At 35.4% G+C, this 27773-nt stretch overlaps 1 protein-coding gene across 7 annotated transcripts in view; it reads right to left on the bottom strand.

The window, feature by feature from the left end:
* Positions 1-27773, bottom strand: part of CDH12 (cadherin 12) — a 536918-nt gene that overhangs the window by 280377 nt on the left and 228768 nt on the right. Inside the window, exon 1 of one of the 7 annotated variants that reach the window (XM_074545290.1) lies at positions 23656-23802. The exons of the other annotated variants lie outside the window; for them this stretch is intronic. The gene's annotated coding sequence lies outside the window, so the exon portion shown is untranslated. Of the gene's footprint in view, positions 1-23655; positions 23803-27773 lie in introns of those variants that run through there. 7 annotated transcript variants of the gene reach the window in all.

Raw genomic sequence — 27773 nt, 5'->3', positions numbered from 1 at the left:
CCTTGGAAGTTTAGCACAGCCTTCAGTGAGAACCCCCAGCTGACCCCCACCTTACTTGACAGGCTGCAGAGTTCAGCAGCCCTTCTGCCCAGATTGGAGCTAAGACCTACAGGACACAAGTGCTGACCCTTTCAGGCAGCCCATTACGCCAAGTACACCTCAGACCTCCACCCAGAGGATAATATTCACTGTTTACCATGTTAATAAAGGTGTCAAATGTGAATCACATGAAAGCTGAAATCAGTAAATCAAAAGTTTTTCAGATTCATATTTTATGTACACTCTTCATGGGTTTTAGAAATTAGACTGACTCATAAAGGATTACAGTGCAAGGAAGTTTTATGGAAAAGTGAGAGCATTCATTAAACGAAAATAGTATGATTACTTGAACTCTAATTTAGATTTGCCCACATGAAGAAACACTTAGGAGGTGACAAATCTGCTAGGGAGAATTCCTTGGATAAATAATTTTTTTTTATTATTTGGGTCTGGTACATCTCTGGAACAGACTAACTTTTTTTAAGTTTCAGTGCAGTTTTCAGTCTCTAACACATTGCAGATCTACTAAAGAAATCTTCTATGCCTAAAATAACATCATTTATTTTAAAATAATCAATACCTCAGACAGATAGAGCTACCACAGCACATTGAGCGTTGAAGAAATAGGTTAGCCTAATGTTCTACAGCCCAAGGGAAGGACAGATGATATTTATATTACCCCTGAATATGAATTAGAACACTAAAGTTTATAAGGTTATTCCATTAACTGGATCCATCACTGGACAGCATGAAAATTGTATTATGTTTCCGGACAAGGTCTTGGGAGAATTGTAACAGGTCCATTGATGTTATTTTTGATTTTGCTTAAATTAAATGAAGGCTTTACATTTAAAAGATTTTTGTTTGGCTATAGATCAATATTCCATTGCAAGTTTCAATTTATCCTGTCCTGTGTACCGTAAAAATTTTCTTGCTGGTATTTATAGGATAATTTAAATAGCAAATAGTCTGTAAGTAATTTTTGGTCCTAAAAATTTTTGTCTGATATAAAACAGTTGCAAGTTATGTACAACTACTTAGTAAGACTTTTCATTGAGAATTTTAATTTCAAGTTGCATTAGTTGGGAAGTAATCCTCTGAAAAATACAGAGATGTTCATAGTCTATGTCCTCTGGTTTCCTTCCATTCAAAATTAACACAAGGTATGAATCTGACAGTTCTATGACACTTAGACAAGAATTAGGACGACAGTGGTGATATAGATGTGTTATGATCTGGTTTAAGTGTTATTCTATTGGTCCTGGAGATTCATCACTCCAGGCACAGAAAGCTTGATCGCTCAACTGTAGACATTAATTAGCAAGAATAAGAAGATACAGTCTGCCCATGAAAATGTTCCAGTCATGTTTTCTGGAGACCAAAGAGAAGGTACAAGTCTCCTTCCTCTCCAACAGCTTGCTCACATGTGTTGAGCATGTACTTGATGTGTTCTGAAGCTAACACTGCTATTCTCCCACACAATCTCCTGTGCAAGTCTACAATTGCACACAGGCAAGGGAGGTGTGAAACCACACTTTTCAGAAGGAGAGGAACACAAGGCTGTGGTGGACAATTTGGGCAGGAGGCAGTGTTCTGCTTCTAGATGATGAGAGAAGTAAACTCTCATTACTGCTCATTAGTAACAGTCAAAAGCTTCACTCTTCTTTCTCACCTTTCTATTCCAAACCCATCCTCCGGAAGGAGCGACACTCCAAACTGCACACATCAGTGGAAAAGCACATTTCTTTAGGGAAATGATGGCCAGGGTCAACAACATGGCCACCTCTTCTAAGGCAGTTCTATTTACCCAGTGAACTCACCTGGAAAATTGTGTAGGAAAAAAAAAAGTAAAGTAGAAAAGGCATATTCTAGTCTATAAAACTGGGACTGAATTAAAAAACCAAAACCCTTAACACCTGATAATCAGGCATAATGTATTTCACCACATGGATTGAAAAGTTACAGAAAATCTGCTATTTTTTAAAAGAATTTAAAAGATTCTCAAATCTAAAAATAACCAGACACTGAGAAGGCAACTGCCATGCAGACTCACACCTATTATCCATGGAGAAACAGAATTATAGTCAGAGTATGGCACGTAACGCCTCTGTGCTCTGTGGGTCAGGCAAGGTCATTCTGAAATTACCACAGAGCCAGCATAGAGGAGGAAAGATATGAAATAGTCATTCTTAGTAGCCTTGTCTTCCCTCTGAGGAGAAAAGATGAGTTTCTTGCTTTGCAAGTAAACTAGTTAAAATCCTAATGAAGAAAAAGCAGCTTTGTAGTTGTTGTGTGAGTTAATTTTATTTTTTAATGAATTAAACTGGGTCTTAATATGTTGAGGTCTAACTCCAGTTGTCAAGGAAGCCCCACGCAGCTCCCTGATCATCTGTCTCTGGTGAGATGGGGAGCAGAATTAGAAAGTCAGACAACTCAGTGGTTGAGATAAAGATAGGAATAAAGATAGGATAATCATAGGAAAGAACCACACCCACAAGCAAAGCAAAACAAGGAATTAATTCACCACTTCTCTGGCGGGGCCATTTCCAGGAAAAGTAAGGCTCCCTGATGTACAGCAGACATTGTGAAGACGTATTCCATCACCCTCAACATCCCTCACTTCCCTTCTTCTTCCCCTAGCTTTACATACAAAATATGATGCCATGAAGTCTAGAATCTGCCTTTGGTCAGCTGAGATCATCTGCCCTGGCTGTTTCCCCTTCAGAAATTCTTACTCACTAGCAGGACAGTAAGAAAAGCAGAAAAGGCCTTGACTTGAATAAGGACTACCCAGCAATAAAAAAATGATGCTGTACCATCAATCTTGCTTTCAGCATGAATCCAAAATACAGACCCTTGCCAGCAATAGTGAAGAAAATTAACTCTACCCTAGCCAAAATCAACACATTAATGATATATAGTCTGAATGTCATGTCTGCTGCAGTCTGTTTCATATGGGGCTCTAACAGCCCCAACAATCTAAAAAGGTTCAGAAAGAAATATATAGCATATGTAAGAAATTTATGGATGACTTAAGATACCTATTGAGAATTTCCTGAAGGAAAGTAACCTTAACACAGAGCAATCATCTCTGGTTCCTCTGACCCCTTCTGTACCTGCAGTCAAGAGCGCTTGGCAGAATAGCAAAAATGAAAGGCTATTGTTGTCTTGGATAATAATAAATTCAGTCAATTACCATTTGGCTTCTGAATCAAATCAATTCAGAAGATGAAAAAAAGCCCAAATTATGATTTCCTTGCTTTCTGCTAGGCAGAACAAACACTGTTTCATCATACCTTGCCATGTAGTGTCATATTTTAAACTGTTTACCAGTTCATCAGCTTCACTGTCCATATTAAATACGGACTCTGCTGTTTTTCCTTGGAAACTATTCCCCATTCTCCCTGTACACCTTCACCACCTTTCAAAATATCAGAGTTCCAGTCTTATCAAATTTAGAAAATACATGCTATAATATCTGTAAATATCATAATATTTTGCTACTGAATACCAAATTCACAGTGTGTTAGCATAAAAGCTATACTCAAAAATGATATTTTCTAAACTTTTCCTATGACCAACAAATTAGTTCAATGAATCAGAAGTAAAAATATTTTTCAAGATAAAATACACCTAAAAATTATAAAAGAGAAAAAAAGTAAATAGGGAAATCCTACAAAGGTAAAAAAGATGATGGGTAAATGTCAAAATAAGCAAGGGTCCTAGATGCTGTCAGCAAAATCCTGTCGATTTCAGCATAAATTTTATTATATTAAATGTGGTTGCTGGGATAATTCATAAGTTCTAAATACGTTACAATATAAGGATGAACAATATAAGGATGAACTTATAAATAAGTTACAATATAAGGATGAACATATAAGCTGAAAGTTGTATTTTGTCATCCTTCTTCACCTTCAGCAACACCTGAAATCAATACAGCTTTGAATATTGTCAACTGTTTCTCTCAACTAAGGCAAGACATGCAAGTCTGGAAAATAACATCAAGTTACAGACAAGGTAAACACTGTACATCACTCAAGAGGGTGTTTCTCTCTGAGATATTTTTATACTGGACGCAAGAAAATTTCAGAGTTTTCCTATGTACAGTTATATTTTAACAGACAGACATAGGAATTTAGAAGGCCTAAATATGTTTTTTTTTACATGTAACAATAACAAAAATGGTGTGCCATGGTGCCATATTTCCATTATTTTATTTTATGGACAGGTCACTTAGCAGTAGTATTATATCTGAGACTGACATCTCACAATAGACATAACATTATCTTAAATAATGTTTGGTAGTAGATCAGTAGTAACCTATTCTTCTGTTTTCAAAACAGAGTGCAGAAGATGACTGAAACATGTAGGGTTCTACTCTCCTAGAAGACATTTGTGCAACAGTAAGAATGAAGAATAAAGAAATATAAAATAGCTTACTAAAATAACTATGGAAACATCCAGAATGACTGGTAGGACATGGGTTATTAACATTTAAGACAGTTTATGGGCTTTTTCACATAACAGCAATTAAGAACTTGGGCATGTTTTCTTCCTTGTGAATGAGGAGTACATTATTCTTGTGCAATTGTTCTATCTTAGGTAGAGGCTTGAAACGTTCTGAGAAACCTGAAAGTGTGGAAAACCAATTTTGTCACAGCCAGGCTTTGTAACACAGCAACCCAAATAGGTGGCTAAGGGACTATTAATTTAACTGCATTTCTAACACCGGAATTAGATGGCTAATTTACCAGGCTAATCTCCTAATGAAGTTAGAGAGGTGTAAAACCTTGGGTATTTATTGCAGAGATTAATTCAGAGTACTTCTCTTTCTTTAGCCATCAATTTCAGGAATCTACTAAACTAGACCCAACTGGATTCTTACCCAGATGTTTAAAGTTAGATACTATACATAAATATTAAACCTTTGATCTATATTAGAATCTCAACTCCTTTAAGAGCTAAAATATTGAAGTAGTGTTAGAGATTAATTATAATAATAGATCATCTGGAATGCTAAACTAAAAGAGCAATGAAATCATCTTCATTTCAAGACATTCCAAGCCAGTGAGCTAACTATTACAGTAAGGGTTAATAAATCAATCCCTTCTTTCAGATTATTGCCTCCCTAGATAGGCTCTTTTTGCAAACATTCCACCTTCTCTTAGGAAATGAGAAGAAGTAATGGTAAAATTATTTTGAGTAATAATACAAATACTGATAATAGAAAAAGAGTTATTACTGGTTTATTTCTCATTGACTTTCTAATTTGTTTTCCAGTATAAAACCTATCATTTTAGACTGAAGGTTTAAAGTCATTCCAGCATTTCCATAACCTGGAAAATACTTCACATTTTAATCTCAGTTGGCTTCATAAATTCCATATCCCTACCTTAAATAATAAATGTATTCAAAGAGCAGTTATTATAACAAATGGGACATTTGACACTGGTTTCTATACGGGTTTTTTTGTGATGCCTCAAGCAGCTCTGCATGTTGTACATCACAATACATATGTGATCATTTAAATGTTCAGCGTGATTGATGGTTAATTAAAGCTTCTCATAGCAACCAGTCACGGTAACTTTGCAGTGCTGATAAATCCCCAACAGTCTGGTTGTCCTTTCTTTTCTAATTATATTGCCCCTGTTCTTTTATGAAAGTTATAAGGTGCCACTAAATGAGTACCTGTATTTTTATGACATGCAAATAGAGCTAATATTGTGCTGATAGACCAACCGAGCTGTACTTTGCTGTGGATGTTTACAAATGGTTTCATAAAACCTTTTTAAGAAGGGATTTTTTAGTGCCTGTGTAAACTCATTGTGTGCTGCTTAATTAAGAAGTGTAACAATACAAATAACATCATGGTGTTATTAATCTCTGGCTAGAAAGTGAATTGCTTTTAAGGATTTTAGGGATTTCAACAGACTATATTTTTAAAGATGTACTTTATTGAAGCATGTTGAATATGCTGTTTATGAATTTGCTGAATATATATCATACATTGAATGTACTGTTTTAGTAATCTCTGCTACTAACTTAGCAGAGTTCATAAATTAGCAGCCTAGCATTTAACTTGTGAAGACAGGCCCTTTGTTTAATTACTATTATAAAAATTCTTGTTCTATATTCTTTTTACTTTATTCTTTTTTGCAAGCAACTAAGAAAAACCTTTAAGCCTGTACTGAGTCCTTGAGATCAGCTGAAGTATACTACTGAATTTAGAATCCTCTTGTATCCAAACTTATAATCAAGCAAATTTTTCATTGTCAGTAAGTAAACAGAATATTTCCATGAACTTCAATATACTTCTCAGTTATGGACTTTGGCTTTTAAAAAAATACAGTCATGAAAGTCATGTTAAAAATTACATGGAAATCACTTTGGCTTCTTCTGATCAACTGTTCTTTTTATTGCTCCTCATCTAGATACTTTTACTCATTTGAAAAGTAACCTGTTGACCTAATATGTCTTTTGCGTATAAGATATTCTCTGAAAAACAGTATTTATCCAAAGTATGGTATAATTTAAAAACTAAAACAAGATATTACATCAGAAAGAATAGGAACATGACCAATGCTACAGTGGACCTGTGAACATGTTCATGCACTTTTGTCAGTTAACATCAAAGGTAATAAACAGAAATAAAGAAGGTCCCTTAAATATACTAAGTAGCTTCCACCAACTTTTAAGAAGTATTTTGCTTTGAAAGTGAAATAAGAAAGCGAACACAAAAATACATATAGCACTGGATGTACAAGAGTAGAATGGAAAAAGTCTATTCAAAAGCTTGAAGAATGCTTTCCATTCTAACTCACCCTTTCTCAGATCATCTTCTGAAACCAGAGGATTTTGTTCAGCTTTTGTTTTACCTACTTGTCAACTTCAGAACAAGACTGTCTTCTGACATTAAGAACACTGAGCCCTTTACTTGCTGCATTGGAAAGGCCTCCTTAAAAAGAATGATTTATTGTAGTCTTTTTCAGCCATACACGGTCAACTGTTCCAGTAGCTCACTTTTGGACAAAGCAATTCCTAGTTAATTGAATTTGTTCCAACAATTTTAAGTTATTCTACTTTTGGTTGTAATTACACATGCAGCTAATAAATAAACTGTAGGCTCAAACTCTTCCTGTTCTTTGCAGTCAGAAAATGTATTTGCAGAAGCATTAATAAATACTATTTTAATGCTAATTTTACTGCTACAAATTCAACTTAGCTTGCTTTTATTGACCCAGGTCTTCAAACAAAGCACAACACCATATATCCCAGTAAAATTATTCAAGTTATGGCAATGGCTAAACAAAATGAAAGATTTGTTTTGTAAATTACCTGTAATACTTTTACTATTGAATAATTTCTCTATCATGGGCCAGATGGTCTTTTTCTTTTCTGTTTGGAAAATGAAATCTTCAAAATGAGGAAACAACAATTGGACTCACAGATGGTTTACACACAACTGATGTTATATTATTTCATTTATATATAGACCTGTTTTAAGTCTAAAGGCTTAAAGACATATACACTTAAAATCACTTGTTTGCTTTTGGTTTTATTCTTTGGGAACCAGGGCTAGCTTCTTTGGACCTCCCCAAAACCAGAATATTTAGCATAACCTTCTAGTTTTCAATTCACATGGATGAAGCAGGATCCTGTTCTGAACGTATCTCTAGAGGAAAAATTGGGCCTGTATCAACTCACAAACCTATAGTGAGATCTCTGAAATATATAGGTAGTCTGGATAATATGCCTGGCTTTGATATAACCATGCCAATGTATAAATCCATGGTACATCTCCTTCTTCAATATCATTTGCAGTTCTAGCCCTTCTCTCCTTTGACATCTCAGGAACTTAGAGATGAACAAAGGGATGGAGTGTCTTACCTATGCTGAATGCCTGAGTGAATTTGATCTCTGCATCCTGGGGAAAAAAAAAAAAAAAAAAAAACCAAAAAAAACCCAACTGAGATATGTGGTAAAATTTTATAAAATTGAGTAATAAGTAGAAAGAGGTGGACAGGATTAAACAGTGTTTCAAAACAAGATAGAGGATAGTAAGATAAGCCAGGAGGAGTCAGGCTCAAAACCAATGGCTGAATTGTCAAACTTCTTGCCAAACCATATTTGATTGCTTATTTCAAAAGAGGCTCGTGGGAAACTTGGAAAAGTCATGGAAGACTGATTCACAGCAGGTTGCTAAATACCCAGATAAGATGTTCATCCATATCAAGAGTCCATGACCTGCCAATAGAGGAAGGCTGGAAGGACATATTGTAAAAATACAATAGAATCATAGAGGTTAAAAAAAACCTTTTAAGAACATCAAGCCTAACTCTAAAGATAACAATACAAAGTCCACCACTGTGCCATGTCTCTAAGTGTCACATCTACATGCCTTTTGAACACCACTAAGGTGACTCAAGTATTTCCCCAGCAAATGTGGTCCAATGCTTGAGAATCCTTATGGTCAGATTATTTTTTCTAATATCCAAGCTAAACCTCCCTGGCAATTTGAGGCAATTTTCTCTTGTCCTATTGCTTCTTAATGGGAAGAAGAGACTGACCCTCACCTGGATACAGCCTCCTTTCAGGCAGTTGTAGTGTGATGAGGTTCCCCTTGAGCCTCCTTTTCTCCAGGCTAAACACTCCCAGCTCCCTCTGCTGCTCCTCATAAAAGTTGTGCTCCAAATCCTTTGCCAGTTCTGTTGCCCTTCTCTGGATGTGATCCAGCTCCTCAATGTCCTTCTCGTAGTGAGGGGCCCAGAGATGGACAAGGGATTTGTGCTGAGCCAAAATAGAGGGACACACAATCACTCTCTATACTCTTTTCTAGGCCTTCATATCTGATCACTATCTGAGACAGAACATTAGATTTTGGGGATATGTGACTCAGTATAGCCATTCTTATAATTTATTGCAAGTGTTCATGAACCTCAACTAGCAATTCACTGCTTTTCATCTCTTTCAAACATCACATGGGAAGATGAAACATGAAAAAGAGCTAAATTTCACTCTATCATTAGCTCTTCTTATTTTTACATCATGGATTAATTTCAATCTGCCCTGAAAGCATTGCATTAGTAGCTTCCTTTTCAACGTCAAATTGAAAAAAAATATAGTAAATCTATAGTGTAGTTTGTCCTCATGTAAATTTTACTTGGCACAGCTCTGATATTTGCTTTGAATTCATATATAATCAACTAAGGAAAAGACTCAGAGGGGCTTTTCTTTCTTCCCCTCCCCCCACACCATGTCTTTCCAAACAATTCTACAACCACACGGTTGTGATAAATGTCAATAGAGCACATCTGCAATTGTTCCATCCTTTATTGGTTAGTTGTGGGATGCAATGATGGTCAGATGTAGATCAATGCTACATCTGTTTCCATTTGTTCTGTCCTATTCTGGAGTGAGTTAAAAAGAATTCCCACCAGTCTCCTTTTTCATTTATTCATTTAATCTTCTTAACACTCTTCAAGCCTGTTGCTAAGAGATAATCAAGAGAAGAAAAAAGCTACATATAGAAACTACATAGAAGTCCTTACTTTAGGAAAAAAAAATCTTCCAGAGTGCCTAGCAATCTTGCCAGCTGGCATGAGATGTAATGTATAGTGTACAGCAACCCAGCTCTGTCCTTTACACCAGAGAGAGATTAGCTGCTCCACACAGACTATAAACTACAACTGGCAACCTCATACAATGAGAGCAGGCAGCCACAATCCACTGAAACTGATTCTGTGCCAAATGCCTCCAACCAGCCTTCCAGCCACGGGACCAAACCATAATTCTTCAGGTAAATACATTCAACTAAATGAGTCCTTTCATTTCAGGCAAAGACAGGGAGCAAATAAGAGCATGAGAGACAGAAACTGGAACATAGTACCAGCACAGCAGTGGCAGCCCACATCCAATATAATTAGCAGTCATTCTGGAACATGTCAGGAATGTCAGACCAAGCATTTTGCATTTGGAATCAATGCCCAAGGCATTGATCATGACAGGGGCCCAGACGATCAAAAGAAGGAGTCTGAAGAATGGAACAGCACAGGCTATGTGGATGCTGCTTTCTATTCATGGAATTGGTTAGACTCTAGAAAGTCTTCCCTAGAAAACCTCGGTCAGACTTGCCTCCCAGAGGCCAGCGAAAACAACTTAAACAGCAGCAGAAATGTTACCTAACTTCTACAAGCCCTCTTCTTAATGGTACTGCTCTCTACTTGAGACCTCAGTGTAGGCACTGCATACACCTGCAGCATGCAAAGCATCAACCAAGTGTAATTTTCTGTCCAAACATCCTGAAATGCCATTTAGAAAGCACAAAGGCAGACAGCTTTTCCATCCAAAAAGACAGAGGTAGCATCATAAATTATGTCCCTTCACTAAATGACCAAATTATAATTGAATAACAGCTTTCCCTCCTACCCATTCATGTTACAATACAAACCTACTGAGCTAACCTGTTTCTCACAAACCTGTTTCTGAGCACCTCTGACTTTTGATTTCAAAAGGTGCCAAGAGTGGACTCTGCTTTATACAGTTACTGTCAACCACCATGCCCCACTTCTTTAAAAGCCCAGATCCAGGGAGGCGGCAGATGGATGTTGCTTTTTGTCTTGGATAAGAAGGAACCTTCTGAGGAAGAGGAGACTATTCCTTCATGCAAGGTAAGGATTGCCTAGGTGCCAGAGATATTTTCTGGTGTGCAGAGAAGCAAGGGGCTCACGGGACAGTAAAAGTGTTGCCTTGTGAGAGCATACAGTGGTGAAGAAAAAGGTATCATCAAAGGGTATTTTCAAACATACACACATTCAAAATGGGAGTTAGCCACTTTCAAGGGATCAACAATACTCATTTGTACAAATCTATCCTCAAAACTTGGCCTATTACCAAGCCTGGAAGACAAAAGAACTCTGAAAAGACAAAAAAACCAGGAGAAATTTCTTTCCACATTGTCTTAGCTTTATGTCATTATCTGAGCTCTGTACTTTCAAAAGTTCATGCTTCTAGTCTTCGTTCTAATAAAACCAGCACTAGAGATTCTAAATGCATTCAGTGTTTAGGGAATGATAAATTCAATAATTACTCCAGTCCCATCAAACAGTCACTGAATGATACTTCCAAGAATGGCCCAGAGTCTCTTGCCTTCAAACTGGCACTAAAAATGGCACTCGAGTCCTGTGCACAGCCCTGCCCCGTGAGACTCAGTCAGATAGTCACTGCAATGAGAACCTCATAAAGAGGAGGATTTTTCAAAATATATGTCTGAGACACAGTGGGAATTGCTTTGTTGAAAGAACAATCCAACTACTAGTTTGTGGCCCTTTTTTTTTTTTCCCTTTTTTTTTTGCTTTTGAAATCTATAGGTAACTCCTAACAGAAAAAAAAAAAATTAAAACCTGGTGGTTTTGTTTTTAAGAAGGAGCAAGTTGTTACACAGGTCCCAAAAACAAATGCATGTACACACAAGCCAGGTGGAATTTTCCCACATGATGGAAAACATTCTCTCTCTTGCTTTCTCTGTTTTACAGTAAAATAACAAAAATATCCAAACAATATTGAAAATAGACACTAAAAGGAATCTTCTGGAAAGAAGAAAGATTTATCCCTGTCTGGAATTTAAAAAAATTACTTTGCCACAATATCTTATGCTACACATTTTCTATTGCACACTTTCCCAAAATGTCTGTCATACTTCAGCACTGAGCATGACTAAAGAAAAAAAAAATATATATAAAAAAAAGGAGAGGTAGGAACAGTTAAGAACCAGAAATGAGCTTGTATGTTTGTTTACTTATAAAAGCAGAGCTGTATATTTTCTCCTTAAAATTCACATCCTAATAATTTTCAAATGGAACTTTAATTTTCCAATATTTCCCCTAAAATTTGTATCTAATAGGAGTCCCAAAATAAGAATACTAAAAGTATTTAACAATTTAGAAATTGAGATTTGATTCTCTGAACCTTTACTCCAACAGGATTTTTATGAACTTTACAGTGTCATGTTGATAACATCTATTTTTACAAATACCAGTATAAGCACATGGGAAAAAAAAGATGAGAGTATGAGAAAGGATAGATGAAGAATTTTTACAGTTTCTGCTACATCTTTATCATCAATGGTACATTAACTCTTATGGGTTGTACATTTTGTCCAATAACAGTGTCTAAGGAAGTATTTAGGATTATCAGGATTCTATGGTGCTAATTTAATTTGATATAAAATTAATTTTAATGTCACTGTTGCAAGACACACTATTAATCTCCTATTCTTGGAGAACCAGCATCCCTATAAGCAAATTAAGAAGCATAATTTTTCTCCAGCCCAAATGCATTTCTATATTTTATCTAACTATACAGCTTCCTATGAATAATATGTATGTGGAAATTTTTCTAGTATTACCGGAAGTGGTGACTGAGAGTCTGAGCCTGTAATCATTACCTTGAATGATTGCAAACAAATGGAAGCAGAAAAAAAACCCAGAGTTGTTATATTTTCAGTAGTCAAAGAAGAAATAACTAAGAATTCATCTACGAAATTAAGAGGTATTCATTAATATTCACCTAACATGCATAAATTAGTTTTTAAAAGTCACAGGTATATAGAACCGAAGTAATCATTCTCAGAGTTACTTAAAACACTGGAAAAACATGCATTGATGTAATCTCTTTAAAAATCCAAATATCACATCTCCATTAGTATCCCTATACTGTTAGGCATCAATAAGAGAAATGTGCAAAAAAAGGTAAATTAACCCTAGTAGATAAAAGATCAGAAGAAATTTTTATTCAAACAAAACATATCTAATCCTGCAGAGTTCCTTTACTATTCAAAATTGAAGTATAAATTTCCTTCTGTTGCCTGTCCTGCTACTGAGGTAGCACTGTTTAACTACCAAGATGATAAACTGTTATCCTACCTTGAACTCTGAATTTATTACTTGTGCTAAAGCACAGTATGCCAAATGTTTATTTATGGTCAACAAAGTTTTGCTCTACATTTTTACAGTTAGAAGTCTTAAAACATGAGATCCTTAATTCACAGTCAAACAATAAACGCAAAGGAAAGTCATGGTGCTATTTGTCTACTCAGTTTCCTTTATCCATAATTTCTAATTAAGCACTGAAACCTCCAGACAGCATATTCAACTTATGAAAATCACATGTGTTTTGCAATATTTTGTAACATATAGGAATTTTTTCAAGAGAACTTCATTTCTCATTTATCATATACTATTCAACACATTGTATTTATTGAAATGGCTTGCCTAGAGCTACTTTGACCAACAGGGTACAAACGTCATTAAACATTTAAATATACCACAAGCTAAACTACTGAAGACATGAACTCTTGTAGACTCATGAGCTTTCTGGGAATTTTTGAAATTTAAGAGAAGAATAGAAAGTTTAATATAAGCACAATATATGGCAGAGTCTTGAAAATTTCTATTCTTCCACAGAAAGCCAGAGATAAATGCTATCTACCAACCATGAAAACATATGCATGTTGTTAAACCCAGGAAGGACTGAATATAGGACTCTAACTGAATGCACAGAAAGTGTTTTTGACCTGAGAAGTGTATTAGGGAAAACATGATCCATTATCTATATTTAGTAGGGAAATTAAAAAAATATTGAGGTGTCCTTGACTGGCTGTTATTGTCTTTGCTCATATTCTCCCATATGCATGGTTAAAGATGAGTCACAGCACCTAAGAGAAGATACAGAACCACAATACTTCTAGAAAAATGTTATATTTCAGTGCTATCAATGCTGGGGCACAGAGGGAAAAAAAATTGACTATCAAGACCTCAAACAGTAACTTTTCTTCATGTCACCAGTCCAGTACAAGAAATACCATAAAAAGGGTAGTTCCCTGCATTCCTTTTTATGGGACTAAGTTCCAAACCATAAAACTAGTAATTACGAAAATATCTACTCTGCATACTCAAGCAACCAAATCTACCAGCACTGGAAACTCAATTATATAATGTATTAATATTACATACAATAAATTTCATAAGATGTACTTGGCTGAACAGAGTAACTAAATTAAAATTTGATTTATAATTAAAAACTTATCAATCATTTCAAGAACATTAACATGACCAACGTTATATATATTCTACTCTAGTACCTCCAGAAATTGTAGTGCAAGTTGTCAGACAGTGTTAGTCATCAGTTCTGTGCAGCAGGCAATGTTTGTGGCAATGCAGACAGCATTTAGAATGGATCAGACATAGCACGATGAATTATTGGATTAATGGAATGTGTGCTACACTACAGATATATGTTGAAAACTGTAAATATACGGAGAAGCATTAAATTTCAAAATTACAGAGGTCTCAAGTTTCCGACAGGTCTCTATCCTTTGTAAACTGTGCATGACCATCAAGGAGAGATGCAGGGAAGAAATGGGAAGAGAAATAAAGACACTTGGAGAATAAGATCAGGCATTTTATAATAGCATGTGTATGATTACTTATCCCCTAGGTCAGAATAAGGCTACCTGTACTTTCCACAGAGTTAAAAAGTGTGGTGATTCTGAAATATTAATCATTATTTCTCTTACAATTACTAGAAAATGCTGATACAATAGGTTGATGTATTTAGAAATTACTCACTTGGTATCGTTATGGTGGTAAAGTTCAGATAATCATGAAGAGATTATGAACAGATTATCTGCACTATAAAGAATTGATTTCTTTCACTGTCAATTCTAATTTAATAATTTATAAGCAGAGGTATGTGTGCCTGATTAAGCAAAACATTTTACTAAATGTGGAGAGAAGCTGAAAAGTTACCCACTTATCAAAGCAGTGACTTATTGAATCAAAGCCAGGGTTCACAACACCTTGTCCATATAATTTCATGCAAATAAATATATTCAACTTTATCAAGAACTATTAGATTAAAATTAGACTGTGTGATCAAGTACTTTTTTACCACCAGATTCCCAAATAGAAACCATTTCTGTAAGATGAAGTTCCTTACACTCTGCTTCTCATGGAAGGACCAGTAATATTAAATATTAAAAACTACCTTTAATAAAACTCTGCCATTTTCATGATATAAAACATGAAGAATTTTGAATTACATTTAACAAACTCAGATATTTTTCAAAATACACTTATACATTTTAGAAACTAACAAACTGGTTATTGACTAATATTACTCTAAAGACTAAAATACTAGCGTTTTTTCCTGTTTATTGTTTCGAGCTCATTGAAAGAAATGAAATGTATATTGAAAAATATTTACATCAGCAATACCTTCACACGGAATTCTGCATGTTAGTCTTGTGAAAATTTGAGATGTGCCTGTTGAATAGTTTCACTCAGCAGTTCCCATCCAGCTCCACACACAGGATGTCTCTTAGCACTACTCTGTTGCTCATACATAATTTCATGTTCTTTGTGACATAACTGGGGAACTGAGGGGTGAGGCAGCAGCAGAGAACCCCAAGCCTTCCAGTGTAGGACATCAAGGTACAAGTCCCATATGCTCATTTATATTAAGGCACTGAAGTCTCCTGAAGAAGATAATTTTCTGGTTTGAAGCTAGGGGTGGAAATAAATCAATCAGTGCAGAAACTTGAGTTGCTATCCATGGGGTTTAAGCACAGCTGGACAGCAGAAACATGAGATCATTTTCTAGTAGATCTGTCTACTTCCTTTCACAGTGCCTTTGCAATATTCTCCTCTTCACATCAACATTTACTGCATTTCATGTGCCTTTTTAAATTTTTTTTAATTAGGATGATTATAGTATTTCTCCATTATATTACATAAAGCATGAGACCAAAGTTCAAGACATCCTTCTTGGATAAAAATGTGTATGTTTTTTATTTGATATACCCCAGTGAATATGGATCATTTCACTACCTAAGAGCTTTTGACAATGAGAGGCACATTATTTAGGTCTACCAATAGATATTGATCTGCCCATTCCTCATTTTCTGATAGCATTTACATGCCCTGTAATCCAGAGGGAATTAATATTTTAATAATATCTCAGTATCCTTAAGAAGCAAGAAATAAAATTTCCCTTTCCCACATAGAATATAGAATAACTTCATTTTTCTCATGATTTGGAAAGTTGAATGCATATCTTTTAATAATCCCAGACTAAGTCTTTGGTAAAGCAATTATTAAAACAGCTGAGAAATATAAAAGTGTTTTCTTCTGACTTAAACAGAGTAACTCACTAATTTTTTATGAATACACATAACATAAGTCATTTTCCTGAAAAAAAATTCTAAAATAAAACCCAGGCTTCTGATTGTAACACCAATAAAGAGAAAACTGGTGTACCTTGGGTTTAGTGCTGGGGTTATTTATTGTAAGATTGGTATAGGATGAAAAAGGGAAAAAGAACAAATAAATAATGGATGAGAAACCCAAAATTTGTCTGTTTGGAAGCAGGAGTAAGAAACAAGAGAAGAGTTGAGCCTAACAATTTTAATTTGAACATTGATTGTAAAAATGGCTATGTCGAATGCTTTCATTTGTATTTGTCTTGGTCTGATGAGGGAAAAAATCAGACTCTTAAGTATAAAGACTGTTAAAGGATGTTAACCAGAAAAAAACCACAAATTAAGGAAATGCTTAAATAAGATTATACTACTCAGCAAAGAAACATTTATTTGTATGGTTTTATAGGAAGTGAAAACTTTGGAAAATATTTGGAAAAGGACATGGGAAAAAAAGTGTATATTTAAAATAATACTATTCTGTAAGTTAATTAAAATGAAAGTCAATTTGGTGACTAGAACCATACATTTCTAAAATCCAAATGCATGAAAATATTGCACTTAAAAATGTAAATAGGAAGCAAGTTTATTCAATTTCTTATTATTTAAAATTACTTTAATAACATATTTAATTTGAATTTTTTGTTTAAACTTTTTGTTCCAATGGAATTATAAAAATTTTGTCCTAATATTGTCTTTATATTTCAAACACTTTTTCTTTTCATACTGCAAAATAGTGATTTTTCCAAATATGGAAGCTTAGTCTAAACTCCAAAATCCAGCTGAATTTCTTCCATCCATGTATTCATTATTCATAAGATTCTACAAGTCATGTCAGTCTCTCAAGTCTAAAGCACTCTTAACAGCTATTCCATCCATAGAAACAGTTTAAAATAAAAGTGGTGTCATTTTTCCCCTATCAAAAGTATGATTAATATTATCTAAATTTTCCAAAGGAATGCATGGAATTATATCCCCTATCTTGAACTTCTTCAAAATATGCTAAAAAGCACCAGTTGAGAAAATTTATTACTTTTTTCAGCTTCTCTTAGCACTATCTTCTAAGTAGTTATAATATGTTACAGAATCTTAAAATTTAAGATTTAACTTCAATGTTTCTTGTTTTAGACTTTTCTTTCATTAACAGCTGATCATCAAAAAAATGACATTGGAGAAATTTCTTGGAAGGGAATTTTTTCTGCTGATTCCCACAATCCTCTATGCAGAAATAAAATGAAATCAGGAAATGCTTCTACTGATATTGCAATATTTGAGTACAACTTTTTCTGTGGCGTTTACCTTGGATACCCAGACCAAAAAAAAAAAAACCTAGCAAAAAGCCTTTTCAGAAACAAATTATCACCAATAAAACACTGTGGATACAAACAGAATTTGAACAATGGTGGACTTCATTTTAATCTATTCTTTCAGAATGTCTCTGGAGAAGCCATACTGCCAGATACTGCTATGCAGTTTTTACTGTTTTTAGCATTATTACTTGTTTTTTAACATGCTAATATGTGGTTGCAGCAAGTAAAAAATACATTGCTCAGTAAAATTGAAATAATGTTTAGAAATGTTTAGGGATGGTTCCTAAACCAAAAGATTGAAAAAAGGTATTTTAAATAAGCTGATATATCAAAATTGTTGCATTTTACAGCCCTTATGTTCTAAATAACGATGAATGAACTTTGAGGAAATCTTGGAAAAAGCAGTTACTTGGTAAAGAAGTTATTAAGTACAAAAACAGTTTTTAAATGGTTTGTGTTTTATAAATTCAAGTTGTTTTGTGACTGGAAATTGTAGTGGTAAGGTTGGTTCCATATCAACATGATAGAACATTGAAACAAAACTCGTATTAATTTGGATCTGACAGGGAAGATTTTTTGATTAAAAGACAATCTTTTTTTGTCCAAATCGCAGCCAGCAGTTTATTGAATCTAATCAGATCTATCTCTTCCTCATCTTGCCTATAAAATGCAGAAGAGTTAATATTCACATTCAGCTATATTTGAGTAGAGAGAGCTAACAAGAATATATTTTCCTTTCCTGGGCATACAACTGTCATCGTGTAAAATTCGAAGTCCTTATGAAAGAAAGGGGAAGTATACAAATTGCCTCCAAAAATTGTGTTCATGCTGCTTCTCAGGATATTTGCTGCTAAAAACTTCATGCCAAGACATACAGCAGGTGAGATGTTCCCTTTGAGTGACTAATAAATTCACCTTATCTTCATGTTTCTTCCATAGCACAAGATAAAACATTTCCCGTGGTTGGACAGTTGCAAGTAAGTTGGACCTTGTAAGAAGGTAAGTTACTTTGATGATTTCAGCTGGGGTAGAATCAATTATCTTCATAGTAGCTAGTATGGGATTATGTCTCGGATTTGTGCTGAAAATGGCACTGATAACATGGGGATGTTGATTTCTTGCTGAGCTGTGCTTGCTCAGCATCAAGGTCTGTTCTGCTTCAGTCTCTGCCCCAACAGTGAGGAAGCTGGGGGCGAGCAAGGAACTGGCAGGAGACAGAGCCAGGGCAGCTGACTCCAGCTGACCAAAGGGACACTCCACCCATGGCATCACGCTCAGAATTTCATGTTTGGGGAAGGAGAAGGAAGCAGAGGATTTTCAGAGTGATGCCATTTGTCTTTCAAGTCCTGGTTACATGTGATGGAGGCCTGCTCTCCTGGAGATGGATGAGCACCTGTCTGCACATGGGAAGTGGAGAACGAATCAGGAAGTGAGAAATGAGTTCCTAGCTTTGGTATGCTTGTGTGCACAACTTTTGCTTTACCTATCAAACTATCTTTACCCCAGTCCAAGAGTTTTCCCACTTCTACCCTTCTCATTCTCCATCCCAGCCTGACTGGGGAGAGTGAGCCAGTGGATGTGCAGGGCTTGGCTGCTGGCTGGACTTAAACCACAGCCCTTACCCACGACAGTGCAGATAATCTCTGGTTACTAGCAAGCACATCTCAGTGCTGACTAAATTCCAGTGGCTGCCTGAGAAACCCTGAGTTTCTTTTACACCTGGGGCACTTAAAAAGAGATCCTATTATATCCCATTATATTAATGGACAGCAGAATGCCAAGAACATATTAAATACAGTACCAGTAATGAATAAAACACTGTAGAGAGTAGTCTGAATTCCAACTGTTTTACATAATTCCTGTAAGACAAACCATAAATTATCTGACTCTTTCTAAAAAATTGAAAATTGCTTTACTTATTCTCTTTTCTATTTCAATCCTAATTTTTTCCTGGGTTATTTAGAAAGTTTGTTTGTTTTAGATATAGTCTTTGAACAAAAAAAAAATTACAGACTACATCCTGAAAAAAATGAAATGGTCAGCACTGTTATACATCCTCAGATGAAATAAAGTGGAAACAAACTATATTCGATACTGTATCCTGGTAACTCTTGAATGACTTCAAACCATTACAAACATTAACGCTAAAAAAATAACGTAACTATAAAAAGAATACACTCTTTGCTAAACAATAACTTGGCTGACATCCATGCACAAAGTTTGAAACAGGTTAATAATGTTTAAATGTTTGGTTTGCCTTCAATGAAGGAGCAAAGGAAAAAAAGCGAAGCAGCACAGTCAGAGAATGCATTCCCTGATGATATTGGACAGCAATTTTCATTACAGAGACACAGGAGAACTGAGAATCTTTTTGAATCATGGAAATTTTGAAGGGAAAAATAGAAGGAAAAACTAAATTCAATGTTTAAATATACTCAGTGGTTTGACTATTCCTATTAAATAAATAGCATTATAGATAACATCCAATGAACAAATAGTGGTAAAAATACAACCCTCTTTGATTTCCTGTGCACTACTGATCAAGACTAAGAACAACTTAAGCATGCAGATATGCCCTCTTAAAATTTTCAAGCAGTTCTATTAAAACCCACAGGGTTCTGAATAGCAGAACAAAGTTGTTACAACTGCCAGAAAGAGTCTTCTATCTGAGAAATAAGAGGACTAGCTACTTTCTGAAGAGAAATCTGAATGCGTTTCAATGTTTTTCTTCCTAATTCCATATAGTAAGTAATGTTTAAGACCTTTTCAAACGGGAAGTAAGCATTGCCAGAAAATTAAAAAGGGGTCAATGGTTGTGTCAAACCTTAGAGTGGTACACCCTTTTATGTTGCAAACATTGGCTTGACTGCAGTGAAAGCATAGCTGTCATACGCAATATACAGACCTGAACTCTATCAGTCACAATGAGGCCCTTAATGTAGGCATAATTTTCTTTATTTTGCAAATTTGTCTTGGACTTCACACTATTGATTACAGCCAGCTGATCTGCAAGCTTGGATAATGAAGTCTGTGTAACAAACCAATCCTCCTTAAGAAATATAGGCATAGAAAACCCAATCCCTACATATCTGCATTACAGGAATCTGATTTACAACCTGGCAAATCAAGTCCATTTTTGTTGAATGCAAGCAACTAGGAGTAGGCAAGTTCTGTCCCATAACATTCCTGATATTTACCAGTTGGTGAATGCAAACACAAATTTTTGCTTGATGAAATGAATTAGTCACTTCAAAGTACTCACTTTCCAAATTGCCTTTCTGTCCTCAGTCTTATTATTTCAAAATGACTGCTTTTCATATACCAGTTTAAGACAATTTTTCATAGATTAATGTAGCTTCTATCTGGACAGCAGTACATTATGTAATGCAAACTTTACTATATATTCAAGAAGGAAAAGAAAGGTACCCCATTTATTTTTCTAAGATATCACTTCAAATTTTAAGTACTTGTCAGATTCAGTTTGCTAAGCTCAATATTTGCAAGTTTACTTTAGCAGAGGAGCATAAAAGAATATCTGATATCTCAGTGCAAAGTAATCTTTGGTTTACACCTCATTTTCATCTGGTATTGATCAAGATAACTGAAACAATCTCATTTTATGCCAGAAGATAAACTAGCTAGGAGTTGGCTTCTTCCTAGTATAACAGTAAAAAGGGATGTACTGTATTCTGGATTGTTCTTCTTCCTTCTTTCATCCTCCACTCAATCTATATTTTATTTGCAGTGATGTGGTAGATAAAAAACACTTAATTTTTTTACAAGTTACACTACAAGAAAAGATCTCTATTTCTCATACCTTTGTTTTCTGAAGTAATCCTATTTTCTTACTGCAATTTACTTTATTATCCTAATCTTATCCTCTATTTTGTTTTCCTTTAGTAGGATCATAATTTTCACACTTCCAGCACTGTTACTGTTGCAGTTCAATGTAGTTCACAAAGAGCCACTCCCATTTATTTCTTAATTGCTCTTCAGTTATAGCATCTTTCATAGGTGTATTGCTAGGTGTTTTTCACACCTCCTCTTCCAAAATGTGAAACTTCTAGCAGGTTCGGATTTTTTTTTCTTATTTTGGAGTATGAATCACATCAGTACAGATGCTGCTGTATCACAATGCTGCATTTATATACAGTAAATTGTAGGAATACAAATGTGCTTGTCTCTTCTAATATGCTTTCATTCCTGGTTCTTATTCTCCACAATTTATTTTATTTCTCACAGTTCACACTCATCTGGAATTTACCAATTCTTAGCTCAACATCTAACTTTTTTTCTGAATATCCATACTCCATGTGCTCAGCTTTTTGTCTTTCTCAGTTGCTACATAATAATGCATACATTATAATCCATACAATGTGTTAGTGCAGTTACCTGATTTGGAGATCTTAACTTCCTCTACCCCCTAAAGCTAGGGTGTTCAGTTTGCTCAAAACTGATGAATTTCCATCATTCCATGGAGTATGATGAACATAGAGAAAAGAGCCTCCTAATGGACACTGAGAACAGTTACATTTGCTGAAGAAAACAAATTCTGGCACAGGAGTAAAGGATATTGCAGTCCTCTATTTTAATGTAAAGTTCCATTTCTGAATTATAAGAAGCGTCTTCCCAAATGCTGCTAGATTCTTGCAATGAGTGACTCTCTATGATGTGCTATTGTGTTTCAAGCCACAGACCCCAGCACTCTGTCTTCAGCTTTGGCATAATAGCAAATGCTTCAAAAAGAATGAGAAATGGAGCAAATCAATAGTGCAGTATTCCTTCTCACCTTGCAGGAGCCAGAGGCACATGGCTAACGGATTTGAAGGTTGCATCCAAAGCATTGCATTTAACGACATCATGGGAACCATCTGCTATAAAATTGCCTTTTCCCTGCTTAATCATTGGATGTTTTTAGCTTTATCATTTGCCTGATAACTTCACTAACTTCACTAGGGGCCTTCTGCCTTTTTTCAAAGAGAATTACCAAATAATTTACTTTTTTTTGTCTTGAATAACACAAAGCATAAAAAGAAGCTTGTAATTTCAGCCAGACAGAAGCATGTCAAAAAAAGGTTAGGCGACAAACAAACTGTGCTCACATAAAGCACAGTCACATTATTTCTCAATATACATATTTATATTCTTCACTATTTGACCAACATCGCTTGCACTTGTTGTGCAATAAGTTATTATCAGGGCCATGTTATTGCATACATGAATAAAAGAGTAAACTAAGAGTAAACTGATATGTTTACTACTACTTGTGAGAAAAAAAACCTCTTCCAAATAGAGTTTTACAAGTTATTTATGTTAGGTTCTGCAGTTTCTCTTTTTTTTCCTATTGTTTACTGGAAAGAAGTTACCGGCATGATATCCCATCAATATTTTAAATATAGATTTTCAAAATGCAAATAAGAATTAACAACTTCTGCTTATGATGAAAAGTATTGATAAATTGAAAAAATCATAATTGCATAAAGGCAAAAAAAAAATCCTGATCAAGAAAACAAACCTGCTAAGTATAAATGATCAAAGCAGTAGTGAGGAGAATTGAGAAGAGGTATCACTAAGCCAGAATAATTTGAAAATAAACTCTACCTTACTAGATTAACAATGTAGCACAGAGGAGGAAATAGACCCCATTTAAAAGAATTTTACTGCTTCATACAAAATAATTTCTCTTCCATCCATACCAAATTCTCACAATCCCAAAACAAAAGCACCTTAAAGTTTGGCTCAGAAAGTCAAAAAAGAAGCTGTCCTTTCATCACTGTTTATTGAACTCTCGAGCCCAAATCTTGCATGCTATCAGGTTTCTAGTCACTCAGCAACCAATCTGTCATCTTTACTCCAGTTATAAAAAGTTTTATCACCTTCCCACCTTAAACTAAGGCTTTCTATCCTTTCCCTATGCTTCTGTGCTGTGAAATAAGCCAGGAGCTGCAGAAAACCCCTACATAACCCTCCAGTTTAAAACACTTACAACTTGTATAGCAAGTACTTTATGCCCAGTACAGCTGCTGGCAGAGAATTTGGCTCCGATCTTACCTCCCACGTCTCCTGTAGCTCAACAGCTTCCGCTGGGTACTTGTTTATTTCTCTTTTCCTTTCATATCCCTGACCTTTTTTTTCTAGTGTGTTGAGCTGAGTTTGGAGCCACGGTGATGAATGAGATGTGATCATGAGAATCACAGTGAGGGTGCGATGTGCGGGGCTGCTCCGCGGGCAGCATAGTAGCGGGCGGAGGAGGGGGGAAGTGGAAATGTGACAGGTTTAGCTTGCTGACAGCCCATGTTTATAGACTCTGTAAAGAATACAGATGAGACAGAGGAAAGGCAGAGACGACAATGACATAATAAATCTCAGCCCCAGTGTTTTCAGTCCAAAAAAGTAAAGAAATAAAATCAAGTTTGGGATGCTGTTAATGGTTAGGCTGCCACAGAACTGAAGCTCTTCATTGTCTGCTTCTTTAGATGAGCTTAATAGATACACTCCACTCCATTCCACTGTACAGAACAGTACTTCTGCCATCTGCACAGAAAATTGCTGCCCTCTTCCCCCTTTGACCAAAAAGTACTTTAGGTAATAAATGAGTTACACATTCTAGTTCCAATAAGCAGTGTAATAGAGCTGCTTAGATTTAAATAAATTAATAATTATAGAAAGTGGCAGAATAAAGACCAGCCTCCATTCTGAAAGCAGCAGTCAGTTCCTCAGCTGCTTCAAGCACTGTGTTGTCTGGCTTCAGTGAAATCATGCCAGCTTATATCAGGTGAAGTTCTTTCTTGTTTTCAATTGTAAAAAATTCCAAGTAAATTTCAAGTAAATTCCAAACTGTTAAATAAAGAATGCAAAATTTTATCAAATTTTAAAGTGTTTAGAACCTTTGCCCTCTCCAATATCCCAGGTATAGTAGATGTTTATTTAACTGTTTTGAATAGATCCATCAGGAACTTGACTTTTGCAATGCAACTGGATCTGTAATAGGTTACATCTTTTTCAGAGCTGCTCTTATTTCTCAAGTTGCATTTATTCCTAAAAGAGCTACAACTTTTCACAATTCCCTGTTGTGGAAAAAAAAAATCAAGAATGTAAGCTATCACTACAAAGTATTTCCATTCTATTTAACCAGTTATCACCAAGCAAAAAAAGAAAGTTGAAGTAAGAAAGTAAGACAGCATTCTGTCCAGATTCTGGACAAGACAATAACGATTTCCTTCTCAGAAGATGGAAAGTCTGTACCTATCTTCATTCATCTGAGTCCAGTGTTAGGAATGGAATACTTAATATTCATCTTGCTGCCTTTGGTAGACTTCCACGTTGTTGAATGTACTAAAGACAAGGCTCTTATACCCAAGTGAATTAACAGAAGAGATCAAAGAGTGCATCAAGCACTTCAATTTAGGCAGAAGAACCACACTGGAAAACACTTGTGTTTTCCCCTCTGTCTTCCAATAGCAACATCAGCTTTCAGGCCAGGTATCATGCTTTTAATAGCTTATCTGTTAACTGGAAGCTGTTTGTTACCTTTTCAGCCTCCAAAATTATGTCTAATCCACACCTGGTCAGTTCAGCCATCCATCAGCATGTGCAAGTGCAGCCAGAATAACCTTAGTTATGTACTGTTTGAAATATACACGATGAATAGCACTACTGCCAATAACCAGCCTTTACAGCCAAGGCACTTTTGGTGGAACACAGGCTGAATTTATAAAAAATAAGATTAAGAAAAGGATCAGGTTTTCATTAAAATCAGATTTCTTTGAGGCATGTAAAAATCCAAGAATAATCACTACAATAACACTAGTTTTTGAGAGAGAGAATAAACTTGTGGGGAGGCAAGGGCAAAGGGAAGAGGGAAGTCTTCCATCTTAAGTTCTCAAATTATTACATGCATGTCTCAATAGTCAGCAAAGAAGCAAAGTATCATTTCGATAAATAATTAGTTTAAGAATTAAGCAAGTTTAAGCATTTTATCCAGTATCTCCAAGAAAGACAAGTGTAGCAACTCTGACTTCCAGTTACCCAATCTAATTCTGAAATGATGCTCCATTATTCAAGCTTTCTAACTGCTTGTCCTGAACCCCCAATTGCTGTATTAAATACTATATACTTATCAGCTCCATTATATTTAGGCAGAATAATTTTATTTCTTCTAGTATCTCTAGAAAAACTATGACAAAACTTAACAAAAAAGAAATCATCTAAAAGAAACTGCATTTTTTGTTATTGCTTTCTTTGGCACACTTTTAAAATGCTCTCAGCTCTTCTTCTATGAAAATAAGGAGGATGTGAAAAACAAAATAGTCTATTAAAATATATAAATGGAAATAATAATGTAAATATAATAAAAAAAAAAACCCAAGCCAACAAACACCCACAATTAATCAATTTACCTATCTGGTACTCACCAGAAAACCAACCTAGCATATAGTCTCTTGATACTACTGTCTATTACTACAGATATTTCATGGTAGTTAAAGTTCAATTTTCATGTATGTAGTTTCATTTTTCATTTGAAAATTGTCAAATTGATAAGCTAAAGCTTCCTGCTTTACTGGCTTCAGCTTTTGTACTTTCTCATAAGGAGATTAGAAAAAACAAGACAGATTCTGTGATTAGTTTGGGGAAAGGGGTAAGAAGGAAACCAAGGTTTTACAATTATCCCTGTATAGTCATAATTCTTATCATCTGCTAACCTATGACAACAACGGCCTTTAATACCCATGCCAGACCTCGCCCTGCTCTCCATTAGTCGCATCATTCTACACCTCAAAACAAAAAAAGGTAGCTCACACAAAGAGATGAAAAGAGCATTTTTTCTCATGACAGGTAATGATTTTTAAAAGCATATGCATCTTCCTAGCATTTTGAGAGTATAAAAACAAACCTAACCTCTACAGTCAAGAATCCTTATGTTTTCTTCTCTGCTTTTCAAAAATTTCTCTTTGAGGGTGTAGCTGAACACCAAGAAAAAAATTCTGGTAGAAAAATACATTGCCTACCCACCCAAAGTCAAGCTGTCATCTCAGCTCAGGATGTTGACATTCAGTTTTACATTCAGATGAAGACAAAATGAGTGAGACTGCTGCCTAATAGAGCTACCATCAGTGGAACTGTTTCATCCCAAGCCTAGGGACTAGTTCTATTCTTATGGTAAAAACCATAAAATTTTGATTCTTTCCAGACCACTGCCTAAACAAATCTCTCCTGGCCTATGTACAATGTTCAATTCTAACATTCTAAGTATTATTTATAAAATCAGGGACTAGGAAGGAGTTGAGGTTTAGACTATGTGGTCATTCCACTTACAAATGGAGAAGAACAAAGAAGCCTATTTGAGTGCTGTTATCTAACTAATATGTTCTCTTCTTAAAGTATTTTGTTCCTGTGTTATAAAACATCTGGAGTTTACAAACAGCATATCTGTTACCAGATCATGCATGGGTCTGTAGAATTATGTAATCTCTAAACAGGAGCTAAAAAAGAGTACCCCAGCAAGCTGAACAGCATCTAAACAATTCAGAGAGATCTCAAATCCCACCCTTTTTTCACAATGTCCTAATTTTTGGCAACACTGCAGAGCTAACACCAACAGTTTTTCTGTGAAAAATCTTCTAGCTGTGAAGAGCCATTCCAGCAGAAAGGAACAGCCTGACCCTTAGAAGATACTCTGAGGGAGGAAGAGATTAGAAAAAGGGATCAGGTTGTGCATACCAGATTGCAAATGAATAAAGACATCCTCAAAAGGGGCTCAGAATTAGGTGGTTAACCAAAATGCGCACTAACTGTGCACTCTGTCCCCTCATTCCAGTGTGAAGGCACATCAGGGGCAGAGCAAGAAGTGCATATCAGAATGTGCATCAGCTTCCTGAGGCACTGTCACAGTCCAGTGAGAGAAGAGACCTCATTGCTCTTCTTTTTCTATCCCCTATGAGGGAATGAGATTCAGTTATGGAGGAAGAGTTATCACACATAAAACTTCAGAAAATGTTACTTGCATGAAACTGTGCTTACTCTCAATTTCAGTCATTTTTTTCCCCTTTTTCCTTAAGAGTATGAGAAAAATATTTCTGGACTAGTTGTAGGTTGGAAAAAAAGAAATCACAGCCTTCCAACCTCATTTTCAGAGAGCAGAATAAATTCTTCCCTGTTTTTTTTTCCCC

The sequence above is a fragment of the Zonotrichia albicollis genome, chromosome 1 (assembly GCF_047830755.1).
Source record: "Zonotrichia albicollis isolate bZonAlb1 chromosome 1, bZonAlb1.hap1, whole genome shotgun sequence".
Taxonomy (NCBI): domain Eukaryota; kingdom Metazoa; phylum Chordata; class Aves; order Passeriformes; family Passerellidae; genus Zonotrichia; species Zonotrichia albicollis.
Note: the sequence above shows the minus strand (reverse complement) of the source record. Positions and strands in the feature narration are given on the sequence as shown.